We start from the raw sequence: 12,455 nt of genomic DNA, 5'->3' as shown, positions 1-12,455 counted from the left end.
AAAAAATGAGCCTGAGTTGGGAACCCATGGTGAGTGAATCTCCAGTGGTCATATGCTCCACGGAGGACGAAATGTGGGGTGGGAGCCTTGGTTTCAAGGTGTGCCCACCTGGAGAAGTGCAGACAGGTGAAGCCAGGGGCTGTGGAGCCCAAGCCTTCCGGGCGTAGGGACGAAGTGAGTTACTTTATCCAGGACCTGCCCTGCTCTTCCCCCTTTGTTTCTTGGTAACTCCGGGGACAGGGGCAGGCATGCAGTGCTAACACCCCACTTGTTTCTAAAAAGTCCACCCCCAGCAGCATGGGCGAACCTTGAAAGCATTATGTTAAGTGACAGTGGGCAGACACAAAAGGACAAATTCTTTATGATTCCACTTATAGGAGGTGCCTAGAATTGGCAGATTCGAGGAGACAGAAAGGAGAGGGGTGGTGATGGGGATAGGGGGGATTGAGGATTAGTGCTCAATGGGGACACAATTTCTGTTTGGGAAAGAAAAGGTTTCTGGAGATGGATGGAAGAAGGAGGGCGGGGTGGAGGAAGGGAGGGAGGGAGGGAGGGAGGAAGGAAGGAAGGAAGGAAGGAAAGTGGGAAGGAAGGAAGGAAGGAAGGAAGGAAGGAAGGAAGGAAAGTGGGAAGGAAGGAAGGAAGGAAGGAAAGAGGAAGGGAGGTGGGAAGAAAGGAAGGGAAGGGAGGAAGGAAGGAAAGTGGGAGGGAAGGGAGGAAGGAAAGAAAGAAAGAAGGAAGGGAGGAGGTTGGGACCGATGGAGGGAGGCACAGAGAGGAGCCCCAAGCAAGCAGGCTAGAACTCCCGCCAGCTTCTGCAGCTCTGACATCAGGACTACGTGAGTCCCTAGAAGCCAGCGGTAAAGTTCTCAGAGCAGATCCCCTGGGGAAGCCCACAGCAGGGCTATACTGGCCTGGTTTCTCCTGAAGGTCTCCAATGTCAAGCCCAAGATCCACATAGTTAGTCCCATCCAGCCAGCTGCACTGGTCAGCACCGAGAGTGCATTGACTCCCTCAGAACGCGGCTGGGGTGCAGCAGGGGAGCGGTATCTCCGTGCCCGGCTCCGACGTCCCAGGAGCTCAGAGACCCAGGGGACACCTGAAAGCCCACACCCGCCAAGGGAGACACGGGAGTCCCCGCACATAGCTAAAGGGCAAGCTGTTTTCAACTCCTTCACAGAGGTGATTCGCCCCCCTCTGTGCCACTTCCTAAAGGCTATCTGCAAACCTCTTCAGTAACCACTGTGCTAGGTAGGCTCCTGCAGCACTGAATTTCTATCTGGTCTCCCAGGGCGTTACCAGTGCAGGGCGGCCAAAGCGAGCACTTAAAAACGTACCTAGGGTACGTCACTCCTCCATCTCAAACCCTCCAGCAACTCTCTTCACACTTAGAATCGAGACCAGAGTCTCTACCGTGACCTCCAAGTCTTCCAAGACTGGGCCCCTGACTGTCTCCCAGCACCTCTTCTGTCTCCTTTGGCTCCAGCCACCCTGGCTTCCCCACTGTTCCTCAAACTTGCCAAGCACACTACTACCTCAGGGCCTTTGCACCTGTTGTTCCTTCTTCCCCAGACATTATGTGACTTGTTTCCTAAGTCTATGTAGGTTTCTACAGAGAGGTCCTCTCTGACTATCCTATCTAAAACCCCCTACCACCCTATCCTCTCTCTCCACTCTATTCTCTTATTTTCCTTCCTGGCGTTTTAGCATCGCCAAACAGTTTATCTTTCTCACTGCTCAATCTCCAGGATTCAGAACAATGTCTGGCATGCGAGTGCTGTTCAAAAACTGCTGATGGCTTTAGAAGGCAAGGTGGGGGGCATCTGGGTGGCTCAGTCAGTTAAGCATCCGACTTCAGCTTGGGTCATGATTTTGCAGTTTGTAAGTTCGAGCCCCACATCTGCTTCACTGCTGTCAGCACAGAGCCTGCTTCAGATCCTCTGTCTCCCTCTCTCTGTCTCTCCCCTGCTCATCCTCTCTCTGTAAATAACCTTAAAAAAAAAAAAAAAAAAAAAAAAAGGAAGCTGGTTGGCAGACAAGTGGCGGGAGCTTCTGGGCACTAATGATGTCCTGTTAGTTGGTCTGGAGTCAGTCTATACAAAGTCATCAGCAACGCACTTACTTAGTATTTGTACATTTTCTACACATTTGTTACAGCTCAATAAAAAGTGTTGCGTTTTTTCTTTTTTAAATAAGCTCTGTTGAGTGAATTAATTAGGGATAACTAGACAATGAAATACGTACAACAAAGCTTTTTAAAGGCACATACGGGGGCGCCTGGGTGGTTCAGTCGATTAAGTGCCCGACTTCAGCTCAGGTCATGATCTCACGGTTTGTGGGTTGGAGCCCCCGCATAGGGCTCTCTGCTGTCAGCACAGAGCTCTCTGTCCCCCGCTCTCTCTGCCCCTACCCCACTTGCACACACACTCTCTCTCTTAAAAATAAATAAACATTTGGGGCTCTTGGGTGGCTCAGTTAAGTGTCTAACTCTTGGTTTTGGCTTAGGTCATGATCTCACGGTTTGTGGGTTCGAGCCCCGCATCGGGCTCCATGCTGACCCTGTGGATCCTGCTTGGGATTCTGATTCTCTCTGTCTCCCTCTCCTTCTGCCCCTCCCCTGCCTGCACACACTCTCTCTTTCAAAAAAAAAATAAATAAAACTTTAAAAAAATAATAAACAAACAAACATTAAAAAAAAAAAGTTTAAAGGCACATAAAGTCAATAAGACAGAGCAGACCAAACCAAGTTGAACACAGCAGTCTCTCTCCTCATCCCACATGAAGTCATCTTACTTTTCCTGGAGACTGAGAAGGTAAGGGACAAGTCCTTCAGGACATGGCAGTCACCCGGACTTCAGTGAGGCATCTTACAGGGAATATCTAGGGCCCCTGTGTGCAAACTTGGAGAAGCCTGAGGTTGTAAAACTGTCTCCACTCCCACCCGACCCGCAGGGCACTCTCTTAAAACTGGCCAGCCAGGTCAGCCCGTTTGCATGTTTTGTGCCAGCAGCAGTGGCATCACTGGCAGAGGCTGTAAGTGCACGTTGCCCTCAGGCCAGGGCAGTTCTTCTGACCCGCCAGCCAGTCTGGCTCCCACAAAGCAGGCCAACTGCACCCAGGCCTCCCTGCCCAGCCTGCACCTTCCTTGTCTTCTTTCTGTGGTCTTCCGACGTCCGGCCCACTTCCAAAGGGAGCCCTCGCCACCCTTGCCGCCGGTCCAGAGCCCTGTCCCGCAAAGACCAGCAGCTGCCCTCGGTTCTCCGACGGGCCCAGGCCTTGCTCTCTGCAGACCAACCCGGGAAAAAGGGAACCACTCCAGTCCCAAGTGGTCTGTAAAACTGTGCCAAGGGAAGAGAAAGACAAGGAATGCTGGGGAGAAAGAAGACAAATTTTCTCCCATCCTCAGACTGAAAAGTTCCAGAACATCCGTGCCTCGCCCTCAACAAAAGCACACATGCAAACGAAACCAGAGAAACCGGTGGATCAGCCAGGGATCTGTGCACCAGGCTCCTTCCTCCTTTGCCTCCCTGTGCCCCGTCACCTCCCTGCCAGCCATCAAGCTCAGCCCAAGGACGGCAAGTCCTGTGTACTGGCAAAGCAGATGTGACCTTTGCGTTCTGAACGTGACAAACCGCAGTGCTCTGTGTAAAGGCCTTCCTGCCAGCCAACAGACCTGCAATTATGAGGGAGAGCCGACCAACGGGCACCTTTGTGGCCACTGGAAAGACGACGAGATTTGCCCACGAACAGGGAACACTTAGAGAAACATCAGAAAGGAAAGAGCACGTATGGCACTGTGTGTTGGGTGTCTACGGCTGGGTAACAAATTACCCCAAAACTGAGTTGTTTAAAACAATAAATGTTTAGGGGCGCCTGGGTGGCTCAGTCGGTTAAGAGTCTGACTGTGGCTCAGGTCATGATCTCACCGTTCATGAGTTCGAGCCCCGCGCTGGGATTTATACTGACAGCACGAAGCCTGCTTGGGATTCTCTTTCCCTCTCTCTCTGCCATGTGTGCATATGAGTGCACGCTCTCTCTCAAAATAGATAAACTTTATAAAAAAATAATCATATGGGGCGCCTGGGTGGCTCAGTCGGTTAAGAGTCTGACTGTGGCTCAGGTCATGATCTCACCGTTCGGGACTCTGAGCCCCACGTGGAGCCCTGCGCTGACAGCTCGGAGCCTGGAGCCTGCTTCGGATTCTCTGTCTCCCTCTCTCTCTCTCTGGCCCTCCCCTACTCATGCTCTGTCTCTCCCCGTCTCTCAAAAATAAATAAATGTTAAAAAAAAATTTAAAAAAAAAAACAACAATAAACGTTAGTTTCATACTGTTTCTGTGCCTCAAGACCCTAAGAGCGGTTGGGCTGGGTGGTTCGGGCTCCAGATCTCTCGGGAGGTCACTGCCAAGATGCTGACCAGGGCTGCAGTGACATCGGAAGCCCTGACTGGGGCCAGAAGAGCCACTCGTGAGGGAACTGACTCATGGGACCAAGAAGTTAGTGCTGGTTGTGGGCAAGAGGCCTCAGTTCCTCACCACCTCTCCAGACCTCTCCAGAGAGCGGCTGGCCGGTCCTCATGACATGGTGGCCGGCTTCCCAGAGCAAGAGATCCGCAGGAGAGGACGGCACACGCCACACTGTGCCTTGGCCGGCCGTCACGCTCCATCCTTTCCCCAACATCCCTGGGCTACACAGGTCGGCGGGGCTGTGACGGCAGGGGGCCACCGTGGACACTGATAAGTCTAGTCCCAGCCCATGTCCTTTTATCCTCAGGGCAGAGCTGGGAGGCCGGCTTGTCCCTCTTCTTTCCACAGATGTAGAAAGTGAAGCTCTGACAGGCACTGTGTCCTGCCCGGGGACCCCAGGGGCCCCCCGCCGGGCAGCGGGGCCTCCAAAAGGAGTCCAAAGCCAGGCCGGTGGGGCCCCGCCACGTCCCCTCATCCCTGTGTTCCCACATTCACAAAATAAGGTTAATCACGGTGCGGACTTGGTGGGGTCATTGGGAAGATGAGATGAGATCACGTGAGAGAAGCGTCCAGCACGGGCCCCGGGGGGCTGGGCAACACTCACTAAACACCAGCAGCTGCTCTAATGGCTCACGAGACTCGTGTCTGACTCGAGGCTCCCTGCGGGAACCTGCCGGGACTCTCGGAGCGGGGAGGACAGCGCTGGGGGCGGCGGGGGGGGGGGGGGGTGGCTGTAGGCACCCAGGAGGAAGGCTCCCGAGAAGCAGCACAGGGGCAGGCGGCCCACACGGTCACCCCCTCGCTGATGGGGCCGGGCCGCCAGCCACCAGCGGCCTTGCAGAAACAGCAAGGAGCGCCTCCTCACTCGGTCCTGCTCCTCACCTGCTCTGAGGTGCCTGACTTCACGGCAGGATCCCCTTCCGCAGCCACTTCATTAGGAGACGGGCTTCCAGAAGCGCCTGAGTGATGCGTGACCCCGGGAACAGCCGCTCAGAGGCAGGACACAGGTGAAACACACGGCCTGAGAGCTGCCTTCTGTCTCGGAGAGAACAGAGGCTTCTCAGCTTTGCCCACTTTGTCCTCACACCACAGAGGACAGGGAGGTTATCAAGTCCACAAATCTAACTTCTCCACGTAGGGGTGGTGGTTCTCGATGCTGATTACCCTTCTCCCGCACAGGCCTGGGTGGGGGTGAGCGGGGGGCAGGGGGGACACAGAGGCCAGCGTCACCATCTGTTTAAGGCCCAAATGCAAGAAGTGCCTGCTGCCAAACAAACATAAGGGGCGGCCCTGCTGATATATTTTATTTATTTATTTCTTAAGACTTTATTTTTAAGGAATCTCTACACCCAACGTGGGGTTTCAAACTCACAGCCCCGAGATCGAGAGCTGTGTGCTCCACCGACTGAGATGGCCGGGTGCCTCAATTTTAAAAGACGGCGACGTTACAACCCCCAGGCGGGGCCGCCACCCAGAGCCTTCGGCTGTCAGACCCAGGAAGCCTCGCCCCACATCTCCACCAGCCTGCAATTCCTATGAAGACCAGCCCTCCTCCCGGGGCCACCCACTGTGCACAGGGGACTCCGGCCTTGGAGGGTAACAGCTGCCCCGATCCACTCACAAGCCGGGAGAACGCCCTGCACAGAGAGGCCCTCAGCCATCGCCCCCGCCTTGCGGGGCTGATGCGAGAGTGAAACTTAAAAAGCGCACAAAGCGTCCAGCGGCGCCCGCCTCTGGGAGACGGTCCGGGAGCTGTTTCTCTGCGCCTCCTTGCCCTGCTGCTTAGTTTTGGACCCGGACGTGGCCCTACAGTAAAGCCTCCAGCCAGTGCTCTGCACTCCCACTTGGGGGCGGGTGGAGCAGGCCCCACCTGCTACAGAATCTTCCCTGCGACCCCCGGACCCCTGGCTGTAACCTCCGGACCTCAGAACCAGCCGCGGCTCAGGTGTGGCCTGCAAACAGCTGAGAGGCATGGTGCCTTTCAATCCAAGACTCTATTGTTCACAAAGCACAGCCTTAAACAGGAGGAGTACTAGTCATTCTGCCTGAAAAGAGGAGACAATTAGGGCAAGATTGAACAAATGCTTAACTGCCCTCCCCTAATCCCTGGGTTGTGATCAATCAGGCAGGCTCTAATCTGGGCTCCTTCTGGATCTGCCCGCAGGGCTCCCTGAGGCAGTAGAGGCCACCTCAAAGCAAGGCCTCGGGACATACACGCTCCAGGGTGCCAGCCGCGGGACCCAGGCCTCCTTCAGAGAGACCACCGTCTTGGCTGGGGCAGAGTATCTCCCTGTCTCACACGGAAACAGGAAAGAAAAGTCACCAGGAAACCTGAAACGGGCACTCTTGCGCCTGGTCTCCTAATTCTTCCCTCTCCCTCCCGGGCGGCTGCTCAGGGAAAGGACACCCTCCACCCTCGGGCGCCCCTCTTGGAAGCCACAGTTTGTGCTGTTCACATTCTCTACTCAGTGTTCCCCCGATCCCCTCGGCAGCTCAGAACTCTGCTTGAGATGGAAAATCACCCTTTAATAATGGCAAAAGGGGGGCGCCTGGGTGGCTCAGTCAGTTGAGTGTCTGACTCTTGATTTTGGCTCAGGTCATGATTCCAGGGTCATGGGATCGAGTTCTCCACTGGCCATGGAGCCTGCTTAAGATCCTCTCTCTCCCTCTCTCTCTCAGAGTGCCTGAGGGGCTCAGTTGGTTAAACATCTGACTCGATTTCAGCTTGGGTCATGATCTCATGGTTCGTGGGTTTGAGCCCCGTGTTGGGCTCTGAACTGACAGGAGCCTGCTTAGGATCCTCTCTCTCTCTCCCTCTCTCTCTCTCTCTCTCTCTGCCCCTCCCCGGCTCTTTCTCTCAAAATGAATAAACTTAAAAAAAAAAAGGATTCTTGGGGTGCTTGGGTAGCTCCGTGGGTAAAGCATCCAACTTCACCTTGGGTCATGACCTCACAGCTTGTGAGTTCAAGCCTCTCGTCAGGCTCTGTGCTAACAGCTCAGAGCCTGGAACCCGTTTCTGATTCTGTGTCCCTCTCTCACTCTGCCCCCTCTCCTGTTTGTGCTCTGTCTCTCTCTCTCAAGAATAAATAAAACGTTTTTTAAAAATTAAACAAAAAGGATTCTCTCTCTCTTTCTCTCTCTCTCCCCCCCTCTCCCCCTCTGCCCGTATCCCTTGCTTGCTCTCTTACTCTCTCTCTTGAAAAATAAAACTCGGGCCGCCTGGGTGGCTCAGTTGGTTAAGCGTCCAACTCTGGCTCAGGTCATGATCTCATGGTCTGTGGGTTCAAGCCCAGCACCAGGCTCTGTGCTGACAGCTCGGAGCCCAGAGCCTGCTTCGGATTCGGTGTCTCCCTCTCTCTCTGCCCCTCCCGCACTTGTAGTCTGTCTCTATCTCTCAAAAATGAATAAAAATTTTTTAAAAATTAAAAATAAATAAAAATAAAAAATAAAAATGGAAAACCAAAATGTGGTCCATCCATACAATGGGTATTGTTCTGCCATAAAAAAGAATGAAACACTAACACATGCTACAACATGAATAAACTTGGAAATATGACACTCAGGGAAAGCAGCTGGTCACAAAAGGCCACATAGTGTATGATTCCATTATATGAGATGTCCGGAGCAGGCAAATCCATGGAGGCAGAAAACAGATGAATGGCTGCCAGGGGCTGGGGTTCAGGGAGCAACAGGGGGAGGTGTCTAGGAGTGATGAAAATGTCCTAAAACTCATCGTGGCAATGATTACAGACATCCGGGAAAATACAGTTCCCCTTGAACAACACAGGGCTTATGGGGCTCCCCCCACCCCGAGTGATTGAGGATCTGTGTATAACTTTTGACTCTCCAGAAACGTAACTACTAACAGCCTACTGTTGACCACAAGACTGACCGATCTCACAGTCCATTAACACGTATTTGGTATATGTTCTATGTATTAATAAATACTGTATTCTTACAATAAAGGAAGCCAGTGAAAAAACAAATTACTAAGAAATTCAGAAGAGGAAATACATTTACAGACCTGTCCCAAATCTATTGAAAAAAAAAATCCACGTATAAGTGGACAGTTCAAACCTGTGATGTTCAAGGGTCAATTGTACTAAAAACCATTGAATTTGCACACTTTAAATGGGTGAATTGTAGGGGATGTGAATTGTATCTCCATAAAGCCGTTATTTAAAATATGCAAAAATGGGGCCCCTGGGTGGCTCAATCGGTTGAGCATCCGACTCCGGCTCAGGTCGTGATCTCATGGTTTGTGAGTTTGAGCCCCGCGTCCGGCTCTCTGCTGACAGCTCGGATCTGCTTTGGATCCTCTGTCCCCCTCTCTGCCCCTTCCCTGCTCGCTCTCTGTCTCTCTCAAAAATAAACATTAAAAAAATATTTAAGAAAGTAAATAAATAAAAATAAAACATGCAAAAATCAGACTAGTATTCGTTAACAACTGATGGAAGAGGCTCTTAAGTGGAGGCTCGCTCTGCCCCCAAGCCTTGCCCCCATCCATCACTCCGCAGCCCCCTCACCAGTGTGACCACAGCTCAGGGGATCGTCAGTCCCTCCGGGGCCAGCACTGGGAGGGAAAACAAGGAGACGCAGCTCTCCTCACCCACCCCCCTACCCTCCCCCCCCCCACCCCAGGAACCGGAGAACAGGTGGTAGTGGCCCTGGGCAGAAACTGCTGCTCCCAGTTTTTTTTAAATGTTTATTTTTGAGAGAGAGAGAGAGAGAGAGAGAGAGAGAGAGAGAGAGAATGAGCAGGGGAGGGAAAGAGAGAGGGAGACACAGAATCCGAAGCAGGCTCCAGGCTCCGAGCTGTCAGAACAGAGCCCGACGTGGGGCTCGAACTTGTGAACCGCAAGATCATGACCTGAGCCAAAGTCGGAGGCTCAACCGACTGAGCCACCCAGGTGCCCCTGCTGCTCCCCATCTTTAAAGTTCCCAACCCTGAGACCAAAGGCAACAACACATTGACCTCCAGCTGGTTTGTGGGCGAACAGGGTCTGACTACAGGTTGGCCGTGCCTCTCTCACCTCTGCTAAACCAACAGCAGCCACAGACAGCAGTGATGACACCTGATGCCAAGAGGAATGAAAAGTGTGTATCATTCTGGGGCAGGGGCCAGGCACCCTGGACGAGCCCCGCTCCCCCAACGCCCACCCACCAGCACCAGCTGGGGGACAGTGGCCAGAGAAGACCGGGGTCCACGGTGAGGAATCCGAAGTTTGCAGAGGCAGAGCCGAACCCCGTCGGCACCTGGTCATCTCAAGGACAAAGCCTGCGACCCCGGCCAGAGACTGGGGTCTGAGGCTGCAGCTGGCCCAGTGCAGACGGGGAGGACGTGAAAGCCTGGTCGGGGCGAGTGCACCCCAAAACACCGTCAAACAGGCCAGGTTTCACCCCGCCACATGCGGCGGCTGCCTCTGCCCACATTACAAGCTTTCTACGGAGCCAGGTGACTTCTTTCAGGAGCGCTTATCTCCTTTCAGCCTTGCCAACCCAGGCCGACCCTACATCCCGAGGGGGCCATCTCAGCTCAGGTGACCCATCAGGGGAACGGAGCTGAGGAGGCACAGGGAAGCCGCTCGGGCCTCTCCGAGCACTTCCCTGGGCCTCGCTTCTGCGTCTGTGCCACCGCTTCTGCGTCTGTGCCACCGCCATCTCCTTCAAAGGGCAGCTGAAAAGGGCGGGTAAGGCAACCAATGCGCATTAGTTAGCTCGCCTACCCGGATGCGCTTTCTTTCACCCTCCCTCAAACTCTAGGAGGTGACATTCCCGTTTTGCAGAGTCTGACTGATAAGGCTCCCAGGGTGACAGCACCTGGCAGAATCCAAATCCAAGTTGTCTCTAAGGCTCAGGACCTCAGCCCGGCACTGGCCTGCCTTCCAGACCACACGAGCCGGGCACAGGCCACCTGCTCTGCTCGTCTCAGGAGGCCTAACAGGAAGCAGGTGGGTGAGGGAGCAGGGTTGAGCCAGGTCCACCAGCAAGGGCTGGATGGCCGCAGGGCAGGGTTCAAGGCAAGACAGAGAGGGTCCAGGAGCACCTCTGGGGGTCCCCAAGGGCCAAGCAAGGGCCCTCAGCTTTCCATCTTCCTGGGCCTGCAAGGAAGTGCCTTCCACAGGTGCCAGGACAGACCCGAGAGGGCCCGGTGGGTCTGGGTGCGGCCCTGGGAAAGCCCAGGCTCTTGCTGCTGCGTCCCTTGGGTGGCTCTGAACGCATGTCCCTTCACCCAGCCTCCTCAGGGATCAGTTTCCCTATGATCTTGTGACATAATAAAAAATACATATTTGGTCTTTGCTTCCTTTTCTGGCCTCCGCAGAGCTCCTAAAACTCCTGTGATTTCCTGAATGACGAGAGTGTCTTCTGTATGCTAATGAGCTGGAGGCTGAGCTCCCCAGAGGAAGCCCCAGTGACCAGCCCCTACCCACCCCTTCCCCTACCCCCAGGAGGGGAGAAGGGGCTAGAGATTGAACTAACCACAGTGACAACGATGGAATCATCTGTGCATAAAAATCCCGAACGATAGGTTCAGAGAGCCTCCAGGTTGACATCTGGAAGGGTGGCACTCTCTGAATCCACAGGGACAGAAGCTGCTGAGGTGGGGAGCCTTCCGGACCTCACCTTGCATGCCTCTTCATCGGGCTGTTCATCTGTGTCCTTTATCACACCCTTTATGATAAACCAACAAACATCAGCAAACGTTTCCTGAGTTCTGCGAACCATTCTAGCGAATGATCCAACCGGAGGCGGAGAGAGGGGTGTATGGGAAGCCCGCCTTTGTAGCCAGATTGGACAGAAGAGTGGGGAACCCAGGACCCGTCACTTGGGATCGAAAGGCATCTGAAATGGAAGGCAGTTGTGGGACCGAGCCCTTAACCCATGGGGTCCGTGCCAACTGGGGGGCGCTAGTGTAAGAATGGAACGGACACACAGGACGCACGGCTGGTGTCCACGGAGAACCGGAGAACTGCTTGGCGTGAAGGACCCACACGTATTGTGTCCGAGGGGTTGCTGAGGACAGAAACGACTTCCTTCCGGGCCCCATCAGAGAAACGGAGGCCCGGCCTTGCGTGGCCTTTGGGAGCGTCCTGGCTCTGATCTTCTCAGCCCCTGCAGACAGACAGCAGGGCTCCAGAGCAGTGTGGGACCTCTGACTCATGCACTCAGTAGTCAACATCACACCCTCTCCCCGAAGGCAGGGTCAGGGCCACACAAATCTCTCCTTTCTTCTATCAAAATACACCCGCAGAATCGTAAATACATGAAAATATTTACATGACCAGATTAACTTCTGGGTCCTGTGGCTCGCTTAAGCAAACATGTTTATCTTTTTGTCAAACAACACTTTAGAGATACTTCTCTTTTGGGGTGCTAGACTCACTCAGCACTAGCATAAGGAGGGGAGAGCAGTGGCAGAGGCGGAGAGGATGCTGAGAGGCACACGTTGACATCTCTTTATAGCCAGCTGACTCGGGGTTCCAGGGAACCCCAGGTCAAGGGCTGAGACCCTTGGGGTCAGTTATCTTGGCTCCAGACCCGGGTCACTGGCAGGGGGCCAAGCCTGCTGGACAAAGTCACCCCTCCGGTGACAAGGGGAGCCGATGGTGGCTTCACGCCGGGCGTCTGCGGACCGCAGCTCAGCACTGCCATCTTGAGAAATCCCACTTTCTCGGGCGTGCACCCACACGCGTACATCCCGGTTTTACAGGCTCAGTTAAAAACAAAAAAAAAATCTTTCAGGTATGCACTCGACAAAGCAAGATATCGGGACACTGCCATCAGCCTGCCCCCTCCTCCCCCCGCCTCCGACCTGTCATCCACACGAAGCCAGATGAAGCCCTTTTCTGATACCCGCATCAGAGCGTGACATTCCCGGGATAAAAGCCCCTCCACGCTCCCCTCAGCTCTCAAGAGGACATCCACGCTCCTTAAGCAGCACACGACCACCCACACACCTGGCTCCTTCCCTCCACCCTGCCTGGCCTCC

General features: G+C 54.2%; 1 protein-coding gene across 9 annotated transcripts in view; it reads right to left on the bottom strand.

Moving 5' to 3' along the window:
- PITPNM2 (phosphatidylinositol transfer protein membrane associated 2) overlaps positions 1-12,455 on the bottom strand; it is a 144,100-nt gene that overhangs the window by 87,435 nt on the left and 44,210 nt on the right. The gene's annotated exons all lie outside the window — the stretch shown is intronic.

This window comes from Panthera leo, chromosome D3 (genome assembly GCF_018350215.1).
Source record: "Panthera leo isolate Ple1 chromosome D3, P.leo_Ple1_pat1.1, whole genome shotgun sequence".
NCBI classification, from domain to species: domain Eukaryota; kingdom Metazoa; phylum Chordata; class Mammalia; order Carnivora; family Felidae; genus Panthera; species Panthera leo.
This window is presented reverse-complemented; position numbering and strand designations above follow the sequence as displayed.